The sequence below is a fragment of the Bubalus kerabau genome, chromosome 23 (genome assembly GCF_029407905.1).
Source record: "Bubalus kerabau isolate K-KA32 ecotype Philippines breed swamp buffalo chromosome 23, PCC_UOA_SB_1v2, whole genome shotgun sequence".
NCBI lineage: Eukaryota > Metazoa > Chordata > Mammalia > Artiodactyla > Bovidae > Bubalus > Bubalus kerabau.
In genome coordinates, this window is record NC_073646.1 from 31,525,280 (window position 1) to 31,538,441 (window position 13,162).

A 13,162-nucleotide genomic window follows, 5' to 3' on the forward strand; every position below is an offset into this window, starting at 1 on the left:
ATGAGAATTGAAATGTGCAATGCATGTAAAACATGTACTACAGTGACTGCTATATAATAAATGTTGGATGAAATTAGCTATCATTATTACATCATCACTATCACTACCACCAAATCCATCCTAACAAATGACCAAAGCATTTTGTTCTGGTGTACAAGAGGAATACATATACCATGACCCTGAAGGAAAATCTACAAGGAAATATACCAAATTTCCTTGTAGAATTACACTCCAGAATTACAGACAATTTTACTTCTTCTATAACAGATTTGTAAGTTTTCTACACAGAGTATGTTACTTCTTGGAAAAACAGCTATCATTCTGAGGAAAAGAAGGGAGAAGCTCCATACTTGTAGTTGTTGTTTTTACCTTGTAATGATAAATACAATAAAAGTAAACAAAACCAAAGTTGTTTCCAACGATTATCTCCTCAATGTATCTGTTCAGGCATCCTGCATTTCTAAGTTCTGATCCTCACTGAGGAACCCAAGAAAAATATTTAAAGTAATAGGTGTAAAGAGAGCAATTGAAGATAAATATCTAGCCCTCTGAAATGATAGTAGAGTAGACCCTTGAACAATGTATGAATTAGGGGCATCGGCACATTCCCCACCTTCCCCACCCCTAAGCACAAAGTCAAAAATCCAGGTTTAACTGTACAGTCTGCCATCCTTATCAGTGGTTCTGCATCAACGGATTTAACCAACCACGGATCATGCAGTACTGTGGTACCTACTTATTAGAAAATATCTGCTTATTGGTAGACCTGCACAGTTTCAACTGTGTTGTTCGAGGGTCATCTGTACATCACCTGTGCCCAATTCTACTTAGCTAAAATCTAGGGAGGGAAACAAGGATGTCAGAACTCCTATTCTGGGTTCAGAGTACACAGAAAGCACGATCAGAAATCCCTGGTTCTTACGGAGTCAAAGGTAGCAAAGCTGACTCTCTTCACCTCTTCCCTCTTTTGGAGTGAAACCTCAGAAACAAAAGGGCTGCCCTGGCAGAGGTGAGGTTTCCGTAAGGCATCTCCACCAGACATGAGAGAGCATGCTGTTAAAAGCCTCCACCAGATCCCCTCTGCTTCCTTCAGACTCTGCTAACAGGATAGAGTGGGTGATGGGGGCGTAAAGTGAGTGACAGGGGTACAGGATCATTCTATAGAGGTACCACACAAGCAACCTCCTTTAGAACTGGGGGGAGCAGTATCAAAGCTCTTGTACCATCTGTCTGTGGAGGGAAGAGGGAAAAAAATACAACAACAGCAGCTGGTGCAAGAAGTAGCAAGATGTTGGTCCTGGAAGTGACAAGATGGGAAATGACAGGAAACAGCTTTTCACTCCTCCAACAGCAAAAGAAGCGTGCAGCCTGTGTTCCAGTGTTTGAAAACCTCCAGATGCTGCCCTCGTCTCACATTTCCATATCTTTGTTCAGACAACATCTGAAAGCCTGCCTTTCTTTTTTTCAAGCCCTCTCTTTCTTTGGAGGAACATACAAAGCTATCAAACAACAGGGCTTCTCCCCCTCCTTCTCTCTCCTACAGGCAATGTGGGATGAATTTTAAGTGTCACTGTGGAAGAAAAAAAAAATGTACAAACAGCATCATGTGAGCCTCTGTGAAACTTTTTCCAGTTGTCGATTTCAAGTAATACTTACCATGTGCTCTGGATTCCATCATTTGGCAGTTAAACTAACATTAGATTTGGAGTAGAACTTCTAAAGAGCTGAGGAATAAAATCTCTGCGATGATCAGAGTTCAGGGGATGGGGAGGCCCAGGCATCTAACAACCATGTGGCAACAGTGGGAGGTGCTTCCTGAGCCCCGGCACTAAGTACTGCCACATGCGCGCCTTTCTCTAACTTTAAACTCCGGGTTTATGGAGTCAGAAATGTTCTAAATGATACACACATAGCCCAATGTCAGAATTGCAAAGGACTGATATACAACGTTAATAAAATATTCTCATTTAGCACTATCCCATGTGTTAAAGATATAAAACCAGTTTTCTTAGAACTCTGGAATATGCTCATAAAATATACTAAAATTATATTGGGTAAAATTTAACACTTTATTGGATGTCACAGATCATGTCTGGGCATTGCATCACTTCAGGCTCCATCAGCCTACATGGTCTTGTGTGTGGTACACAGTGCAAGCTCTCCTCTGTTCTCCTTCATCAGGTCAGCTCAACCTTTACAACTCAGGTTGGATTCCATCTCCAGACCATTTCCCAAAGTTCCCTCTCTGAGAGAATGAGTCTTTCCCATGAACTCAAACAGTATTCACTGTTCAGTTTACAAGAAATAAAGTAAAATAAATATAGACTGTTCTTGCCATGTGCTGTTTAAACAAAGTCCCAAAATCATTTTTTATTTTTTTAATGGCTCACTATTGCCTACCACAACGTGTATATATTTTATTCTGGGTTTGACATGCTGTGATCCCAACAGACACACCTGGATCCTTTATCTTCCCGTGTCCCTTCAGTTCAGTTCAGTCGCTCAGTCGTGTCCGACTCTTTGCAACCCCATGGACTGCAGCACACCAGGCCTCCCTGACCATCACCGACTCCCGGAGTTTACCCAAACTCATGTCCATTGAGTCGGTGATACCATCCAACCATCTCATCCTCTGTCATCCCCTTCTCCTCCTGCCCTCAATCTTTCCCAGCATCACGGTCTTTTCAAATGAGTCAGCTCTTTGCATCAGGTGGCCAAAATATTGGAGTTTCAGCTTCAACATCAGTCCTTCCAATGAACACCCAGGACTGATCTCCTTTAGGATGGACTGGTTGGATCTCCTTGCAGTCCAAGGGACTCTCAAGAGTCGTCTCTAAGCCCACAGTTCAAAATCATCAATTCTTCAGTGCTCAGCTTTCTTTACAGTTCAACTCTCACATCCATACATGACTACTGGAAAAACCACAGCCTTGACTAGACGGACCTTTGTTGGCAAAGTAACATCTCTGCTTTTTAATATGTTGTCTAGGTTGGTCATAACTTTCCTTCCGAGGAGTCAGCGTCTATCTTCCAAATTGCCGCTGCATGTACACACTACATATTTTAGGACTCTACAGGCTTTATACAAACTACTGTCTGTTTTTGAAACACCCTCATTTTGACCTGTCAAAGTTCTATTTGCCCTTTAAGACAGTGTGCTAATCTGCTGGGTCATGCATCCAACATAGACTTGTTCCTCTAGACAGTTATATCATCTTGCCTCCAATTATAGTCAACTACACCCAGATGCCTCAGAATCCATCTGCAAAGCAGGAGACGCAAGTTCGGTCCCTGGTTGGGAAGTTCCCCTGGAGAAGGAAATGGCAACCTACTCCAGTATTCTTGCCTGGGAAATCCCATGGACAGAGAAGCCTGATGGGCTATAGTCCATGAGGACACAAAGAGTTGGACATGACTTAGTGACTAAACAATATCACCACCACCCTTGTTAATACCCAGCACTCTCCTTTTCCCTCAAACACACACACACCTTTTTAAAAAGAATTTTTGTTAAACCATAATACAGTTCAAATTAGCATGCCTGGTTCATTTCAGCTCCTTCACTGCCCAACCAAGTGACTAGGACTGCTTCAGCTTCTCGGCTTTCCCTTTGTCTGTGATAACCAAGGTGTAAAGGTATCTGCTGAACTGACCTTTAAATTTCCTGTTATTCTTACTTTCCTTGATCTTGACAGACCTGGCATTATCTCACCTTGCTATATTCAGAAAGTCCTTTATTTCTTCAATTTTGAGAGGCCAGACAAAGAGGCACAAAGAGCACATGACCAAACAATGAGCAGCAGAATGGAAGAGAATGGATAAGCTTTCCTTACCCTCCCCAAAGCTCCTTTAAGGATCAGCGCTGGATCTTAGGTAGCTCAGAGCATGGATGAAAGTTTTTAAACTGAAGTGACCTTTTATAAATTATAAACCATGTTGCACTAAATTATTATCAAAATGCTTCACTTACCCCAGGGCAAGAAAGAAAAGCAGCCACTCCAGTGATGCTGGGGGATACCAGAGAGGCTGTGTTCTCTCCAAAAACCCAACTTGAATTCCTACAAGTCAGCATCCCTGAACTGCACATTTGACAAGAAACCTTATTTAGCAGTTGTTTCTTTTCTGCTTTTCTACCAATTCCCGAGTTCCCTTGAGGGGAGTGTCTTAAGATCATTCACTCCATACTCCTTGACTTACCAAAGTTAAAACACAAGCAATGGTTAGAGGCGAGCAATCTATAACTCATCTTGACAGTCTGGAGTAACACTTTTTACAGAGGAAACCAGTACTGCTGTGGATAAGAGATTTAGCCAACTGTGATCATTGGTTTGAGAGCCACTCAAAGCCCAACTGAGGCTGACTCCCCATCCTTCATTCTACCCTTCCCCTACTGTGTGGGGGCTTTGCCCTTGAGAACATAACTCCAGCTCCAGGCCTAGTTAAGCCCATCAAAGTCCTTTCATCCTCTCTGCCAGCAATTGGTCTGGAACTCAGGTCTAAATCAATCCAGACATGCCAACCCAAAAGGACAGTTTTTTATGCTCATGCCCCCAATTTGTCCAGAGGCAGAGGGGAGATCTTTGCCTCTGTCTGGGAAAGAAGTCATTTTCCCTTCAATCTCTCTCAATCTCCCTGGCCCACACCCCCACATTTCCGCAATTAGCTACGAGCAAAGTGTGAGGCCCCGACAGCCACTAATAACTATGCACAGATGCTCAGGGATGCCGCTGATACTGTGAAAGCAAACAGATGAGACAGAAAGAAATGAGGTGCTGAGGACAGATACACACTAAGTCACTGAATTAACCTGCCCGAGGCCCTCCCCACTTCTGGACTTGGGTGAGGTGACCCCGTAAGTTTCTTTACTGGTTAAGCAAGTTTGAGTTAGGTTTTCTAACACTCATAGTTGAAACCACCTTAACTTACACATTTAATGAAATTCTCTGCAATTAAAAAAAATCCGCTTGATACTCATTTCAACGCTATGCTTTAATTAAGAGCCATATAACAAAATTTTCACATGTGATTATAATTTTTTCGTTAGTTGACTGAACAAAACAAGATGCCAAACATAAATATGAAACAGCATCACATGAAGTAACTCAATGTTTGATGCAGTCAAACAACCAGTAGCTGGCCAGGATCACATTAACAGGTCATCACCAAAGCATCACCCACTCAATGGATGTAAGACTGAGGAACAACCAGCAGCTGGCCAGGATCACATTAACAGGTCATCACCAAAGCATCACCAACTCAATGGACGCAAGACTGAGGACACTCTGGGAGATAGTGAAGGACCAGGAAGCCTGGTGTGCTGCAGTCTACAAGGTCGCAAAGAGTCTGACATGACTCAGCCACTGCATACCACCACCACCACCAAGGCATATAGACTCTAAACAGGCTGGTTACAAAATTGTTCTTTTAATTGGTGTCTGCACTGCACGGTGTAGTGCCTGAATGTTAAACAGTACTTAAAGATAAAGGCAAAACTGTGGGTTTGAACTCACCTGTTCAAGAAGAGATGGAACTACTAAAGAGGAATGCACTCTGGATGCTGAAGGTGTGCTAGGGTAGGAAAAAACCAGCACAGACCTGAAGATACTGATTCAACTTTCCCTTCTACATTCAACTTCCTCCAAATCATTCTGAGTCCCAAGAGAATCAGCAATAAATCCTGAGACAACATGCCAGTTGCAACATTCAGACAGCAGCTTCCCTGTTAAATTTCAGGAATTCTCCTCTCCCCATGTGTGAAATAGAGGAGTTGTATGTGTTCCCTTCTAAGGCTCCTTTCTGCTCTGATATGCTAGACCACACAAACAACCAGAGACTTGATTTTCTACTGTGTATGATGAGGATTTCGATCTTAATACTTACCTCAATACTTTTTCATAAATATTTATTAGGTGCCTACTATGTGCGAGGGAAAGGGCCAGGCCCTAAAGAAATGCTGAGATCAAGTATGTTCTTCACCTCCAGGGTATTACAGACCCAGGGGAAGGCTGCTATCAATATAAAAATCTTAGTGAACTAAATTAAATCCAAACACGTTACAAGGTAACCAGACCATCAAGTCCCAGTTTTCCAGGATAAAAGTAATGAATTAGAATGATAATCTCTAAGTACCAGGTGAATTTTACAACTAGAAGGAACCTGTGCCACAAATCTGAATAAGATGTTGTAAGTGGGTAATAAAGAGTAGTTTCCAAAAATCAATTTTAAAAGCTGTGCTTCTAAGCCTGCCAAAACCTCAGACTCATGATTCTCATCCTAGTTCATCTTTGCTATTTCTACCAATGAAGCATGAGAAATTCCGAAGCCCTTTCTTATCTGCCTTGCTGATCAATTTCTTATCCCGTTAACCTTCAAACTTCTTCCAGTTCCTCCTTAACTAATTATTTTTTACTAAACAGGAAGCACGCAATTTATAAATTCTGAATCTCTGATGGCTTACGGTATATGACACACACATGGTAAGCAAAACATACATATGGGACTACATTTTTAAACCTATCACATGATAATATATGCAAACTTCATACCTTACACCTTGAAAGTTGCTTTCTGTTAAGTTTCCTCAAACTTGCATGTGACTACCAATTTTTTCATACACCCTACAAGGACTTGTTCTTGTAACTACTTAAATTGTTTTAACTTGACATTAGACAAGTTAAATGTCTTTAAAACTACTCTCTGAAAATCCCTCTTTAAGTACAGTTTTGCTTTCCCCTTGCCAAAGCAGCTTTTAAATCCAATGAATTTTCACAGCTATTTGGATCTTTTCAATTTAAAGATTAGCTGCTGCTGCTAAGTCGCTTCAGTCATGTCGGACTCTGTGCAACTCCATAGACGGCAGCCCACAACAGTCTTGCTAAAGAAAGAACTGAAGAGTGTATCTGGCTTTCTGTAAGGACTGTACTTTTTTCTCAGTGCTTAGTCAACTGTCACTTATTCTGAAATACTGTCCAGGACCCAAAGAAAAGGTTACAGAATTTACTTACACTGTTTTTACTAAAGTCAAAACACACTGCTTCAAAGATGATGGTGAGTCTAGAATCCATTGGCCTCAAGGGCCCGGACTCAACGCTCTACAGTAAACAGATGCTCCCTCACAACCTAGTCTTTTACCTTTCATCTTCCATGTCATCTGTCAAATCTCACTCTCCCATGTTTAGTCAGAAGCTCACTTTCCTTTACAGAGAGGTCAAATGCAGAACTGGAACTAAAGAGTCCTGCAATTTGCATCATATAGCGCTACGCCACTCACCATTAGAAGTAACCAGCATTCTCAGAACAAAACTCAAGAAAGCCTCTTCTTTTTCCTTTTCAAGGTTTTTGAGATTTGTTACTATTAGCTTTTTCTAGCCAGCACTGAACAAACCTTCCAGTATATAAAAGCTCAAGTTTAAATCAACCCAGCTTTCTGCTGTCAGGCAGATCATCGTAATGCATTACAGAAGGTTTGGTTGAATTCCAAGCTTCTGTCTAGTTCTCAGGAATCAGAGCCTTGGCCAATGGGCATAGAGTGAGTCATGACCAATTTTTCTACTGTTGTATTAAAGGAGGCGGGCAAAAGAACAATCCCTTAGATAACTAGAGACACTGGCCAAGAACTGGTGCCATCTGCTAATATGGGCAGAAACGACACTGAAGAGAGAAAGGTTGGTGAAGGGGCAGATGGGACTCTCCTAGTCATCTGGTTTTATTATCCTTGCTCCAATTTGTGTTTGATAATTTGAGCTAAAGATAGAAAAGATACATCACTCCACTGGAATAAGAATATGATGGGAGAACACAAAGCTGAATTACATCTCTGCCCTGCTTCTTCATTCCAAACAATTCCCACACCATCCTTTGGGTGAAGAAGGCAAACGCCTCATCTCCGAGATGAGAGCCCAGAAAGGTATTTTCTACTGTGCATTAGGATTAGACTTTCCACTGGTGTTCTTTGAATTTTGTGGCTAATAATTTGTACAACTGGACACGACTGACATTTTTATCTGTAATAACTTGACTTAGCTCTTTAAATTTAAAAGCCAGAATAGAGAACAGTATGATTACAGCACAATCTGAGGGCCTAGTGAGTGACACATGATACAAAAATCATTTTGATCCCACCACTGTTTACCTCTTCTAACTCCTGCCATTTCTCTCCTTTGCAAATTATACTCATTTTATTGTTTGCAATTCTGTCATTATATTAGACTGATCATATCTCTATGTACAGAGAGCTCTGATTATTAAGCTAATTCTTAAAAAAAAAAAAAACTGTGTTGCAATGCAACTGATACAGTAGAACAATTTGGGCATGAGTTTTGCATTTGCTTGTGTACGATTTTATATATAACAAATACAAATAGGTGCTATCAAACAGTATTTGTCTTTCTCTCTCTGACGTATCTCACTTAGCATAACACCCTGCAAGTTCATCCATGTAGTTGCTAATGGCAAAATTTCATGTAAGATGCATCTTACAGAACCCAGGTCTCCTTGCTAAGCCTCACACACTGAGGAGAGGTGACAGTGGAGGTGTTTTCTGTCTGAAGTGACCTCTCTCAGATATCTGCATGGCTTACTACTCCCTTACCTCCAGCAAATCTTGGCTAAAAGTTCCCTCAATAAGGTCCAACCTGACTGCATTATTAAAAAATTCACTATTCTCCAACTAGATAGACAGGTTTTCCTCTTTACATGCTTTCTATCTAGAATTTTTACCTTCCAAAACACTTAAAGATTTATGTACTTCGCTTTTTTTTCTTGCATTATCCATTAGAATCTAAGCTCAGTGACAGGAGATTTTTTCCTGCTTAGTTTGGATATCATCACCCCACTATTTAGAACTGCACCTGACACATGGTTCAAGAAATATTCACTAAAAAAATGAATACACATATGGAGGCACAAGCATGGTTATTTAAACCATTATAAGAGTCAAATTAATAATTTCAAAGCCACAGAACCAAGCACTTTTAAGGAACCTGCTCAAATACATGAAAACTATGGAGAAGTCCTGGGCTCTAACTGAAGGGCAACATCCATTTAGAAGGCTAGACATAGGTTTCCCTCCTCCCACCTCAGAGAGCTCTTAGAATTACAGGATGTGTTTTTTAAAATGTGAATGTGGTCATATTTATAGCTGGAGGTAAATTGGCTCCACATTGTCATCATTTCTACAGAGAAAGAATAACCAAGTCACTCCTCTGCATTCACAGCACCTGCAACAAAGCCACTTGAAAACAAGTGGTGGAGTGGGACGCATTCAAAAAGAAATTCACGGCTGAGAAGGCAGGGATCATGAAATACAAACCAAAGTGTTTCACAGAAAAATCTCTAGAAATGGCAGAATATTAAATTGTATCTGACCTCTAAGTCACTCAAAGTCCATCCAAGTCTGTGGGTCAGTAACAAATCCCAAATGTCAAGCTCATTCTCTTTGCCACTGACTTTACAAAATGGACTTCCGATGTCTATTTGCAGGTGTCTATATACAAAAGAACTTAGCAAACAAGTACTTGGTTCTGAGGCATACTGAATTGGTCAATTTAATTCCATGTTTAAACCAACATTTCATACGTAGTTTGTGATCATCAAATAAAAAGATATGTGCATCTTCAAGCACATGGCAATACTAAGTATACTGTTAGATTGTAAGATTTAAAAGAACATGTGACCCATTCTTGATATCATGTCTCTCCAAACCTCTGATTTCTCATCTGAAAATAGGGATAATGCCAGCTGTGCCTCATGGGTTATTGTAAGGATTAAATGAGCTAAAGTTCATTTTCTACTTTCAGATAATAAGCACCACCTATATCGTTAAAGCTCTACCCTATCCGTACACTTACGACTGAGGTATAAGAGTCACCAGAGGAGCCCCTAGAGTCATCAGAGGAGTTTAAAGGTCACAGGCCTACCTTGTAAACACGCTAATTTAAATGGACTGGGATAGAGTTTGTTTAAAAGTTCCAGTTTCAGGTTATTTCCACATGGAGCCAGACTGGAAACTCAAGATTTAGATTCTAATACCCAGATTCAGTAGTCAGGGGTAGGTTAGGAAATATGTAGTTTTTCACAGGTACCTTACAAAAATTCTTACAATCAAGCAGTATAAGAAACTCATCTAATAAACATAAGAAAGCATTAAAAGCATTTATCATAGGAACTAGCACAAAGTAAGCACTCAGTGGCAAAACAGAAAACAACTGTATGTTTATAACTATGTATAAACTATGTTTATAACTACGTATATATATGTGTGCACACACACACATATATATATACACAGAGAGAGAGAGAGGGAGAGAGAGAAAAAATATGGATTAATCTAGGCAGGGATTTGCCTAGATTCATGTGTTTGAAACAAATCCACAATCATATACTATTTATTTTATCTATACAACATCTATGCTTCCAACTGCATTTTAACAAATACAGTTGAAAAGTATGTTAAAAATATATACTAGAATACAAGTTTTTTTAAGTTTTTAGAACGTTCCGTTAAGGAAAAATGCGATCTGAATAAGTCTGGTGTAACTTTTGAGGAGGGAAGGAAGAAGAGTGGGCAGGAGGAAGAAGGGACAGAAAAGAAAATTAAGTCACATAAACATTGGCCCTGAGTAGTGACGAGGGGTGTATGTGAGGAAGGGTACTTGTCTTACAAAAAAAAAAAAAAAAACAGTTAAACACTTGTGTTCTCTTTGTCTACAGACGCGAGTAAGGACTAGCATTTACCGACTGGCTGTGTGCCAGGTATCCGACACCCATAAACTCAGTCAGTGCTCCCAGACAGCACTGCAAGGGAGCCCTCACCATCCACAACCCACACAGCACACAACCTGCATGAAACACAGCAGGACTTTTCTCTCCGAGTCAGAGGCTCGGCCACTTGGCCCCGAAGGCCAGCTCCTGTGAGGAGAAGCACAGAGAACAGGCCCCTGCGGCACAGCCCTCAGCGCTGGCAGTCCTCTCTACAGTGTCTGCTGCAGCTTTGGGAAGGCACGGCCCGAGTTCCTGCCTGCACTGCCTCTGGAGACACAGCACGTCCAACAATCTCTGCTCAACAGGTAAACAGCAGGGCCCTCTCAGGGTCAGAGACTATCGCTGAGGGAACTTATAAACTCCTGAGGAAGGAGCTCTGGGAATGAAGTCTTTATTAAAATGGCCAGTCAGTCCTCAGGGTGAAAGATGATGAAAACTGACTGGTGTTGTAAAATACCTTCCTCCACAACAAGGTGGACCCACCTGAGAGATACTCTGGGAAAGACAAGTTGAGTGACTCAGACTGTACACTGGCAGAAATTTTCAGTAGAGTGGTGAAAGTGCAAGTGAAGTCGCTCAGTCGTGTCTGACTCTTTTTGACCCCACGGACTGTAGCCTATCAGGGTCCTCTGTCCATGGGATTTTCCAGGCAAGAATACTGCAGTGGGTTGCCATTTCCAGTAGAGTGGTACAGATTCCCAAAATACTGCTGGGTTGGATGTATCTATCAGCTTTCAGGCATATTTTGGCTGTCACAGATCATGTCAAGCATGATCATGAAGATCGATGGAAGGACTCACCAACTGGAATTCTATGCGTTAAGAAGGAAAGGAATGTAGAAACTAGCCAGAAAGAACTCAAATGCTCCAGAAGACCAGCAGCAACAATTCTGCCGAGGCAGCAGACCAGGCCCTCGGCCTTCTGTTTGCAGTGGCAGCCAATCGCCTTGACCCAGAGGTGCCTGGCTGTGGGCACCGCTGGGCATGAAAACTGAAGAATGATTCGCAGAACAACTCCTAAGTATTAAGTATCCCGGGAAGCAGAGGGCAAACACGAGATGAAGAGAAACAGGAGGAGAAAGAACCCTTCTGAAAAATGTCCTCCATAATAGTCTCAGTAGGTATTTAATTTCTATTTTTTCCCTTTTCTGTGAATTCACAAAGGCCAAGTCTTCCAGTTAAATTAGAGTGCAGTAAAGCACTAAGTCAGCATTCAACAGGTTTAATTACTGTGTAAATGAAAGAAATTATTATTCATTCATGACATTTACTTCAGATCCAATGCTAGCTGCTTTTATGTAAAGTTGAGGGTGAGGGGAGTAAAACTCAGATGGGGAGAAAAGAACAAGAACTAGGATATATAATTACAGCTGTATTTCTTTGCCAAGTATTACTGAGCCTAAACAAAAAAGTGCTTGTTTGCTCTCTTGAGAAAAAGCATGTGATCCATCAGTGGTGGCTCTAAAGAAAGCCTCCCCTCTCCTGACACATGGCCAGACTTGATAGGTAGACCAATATTTGAAAAGCCAATAACAGGGGGCTTATTAAGGCCACAAAGCCTGGTAGGGCCCATTGTGGTTCAACAGTCCTGAACTCTGGGAACAATCCTAGCAGTCAGGCCCTACAAGGTAATGGATGTCCCTCTGCACCAGGAGAGAAAAAGGGCCAGTTGATGCTATCGGGACAACTAGACAATGAGTCTTTTTTAATGAATTTGCACTGAGCTTAAACAGCTCGCACAAGCAGAAAAGACACACACACACACACACACACACACACACACACACACATGCACAAAACCCTAAACTAAATCACATGTGGAATTTATTTTTCATTCTCATCTGTCTGCCTGGTGGAAGAGATTCAAGAGAGGGTGCCTGGGGAACTACTTCAAAACAGGGAGAAATATCTGTCCGCAAATCAGCATTCACTGAATGGGAGATAATCTGTCACCTGAATGGTTAACCCTCCATGGTTTTATCAGAACACAGTTATTACAGACTATAATCCCACTGAAATGTTTTAAGTTTTCCAAAGTACACTTCGAATAAAGTCAAACACCTAATCAAAACATATCATCTTCCTACTCCAACATATTCACACAGGCAAGAGAACACACACAAACACACATAGGGATATTTTTGGAACCAGTTATTCTCAAATCTTTCCTAAACCTCCAACCACTAGCATTCAATTACTACAAATAGTACAGCAGTCAGGAATTGGCAGTAACAATCTCAGTTTGTTTTAAAACCTGAGGCCACACAAGTTGTGGACAAAAAATTATTGTAGAACAATTTAGACAGATTTAAAGGACCAAGCACAAATCTGAGAAGTAATAATAATGAAGCTGTGATTGTTAAGGCTGAAGGTTTACTTGTTGGCTTAGAAGACTAACTGAA

At 41.1% G+C, this 13,162-nt stretch overlaps 1 protein-coding gene and 1 pseudogene across 4 annotated transcripts in view; both read right to left on the reverse strand.

Annotated features, from left to right (window-relative positions):
- Positions 1–13,162, reverse strand: part of AUTS2 (activator of transcription and developmental regulator AUTS2) — a 1,208,818-nt gene that overhangs the window by 804,586 nt on the left and 391,070 nt on the right. The gene's annotated exons all lie outside the window — the stretch shown is intronic.
- LOC129638130 (60S ribosomal protein L38-like) lies at positions 3,547–3,783 on the reverse strand (annotated as a pseudogene).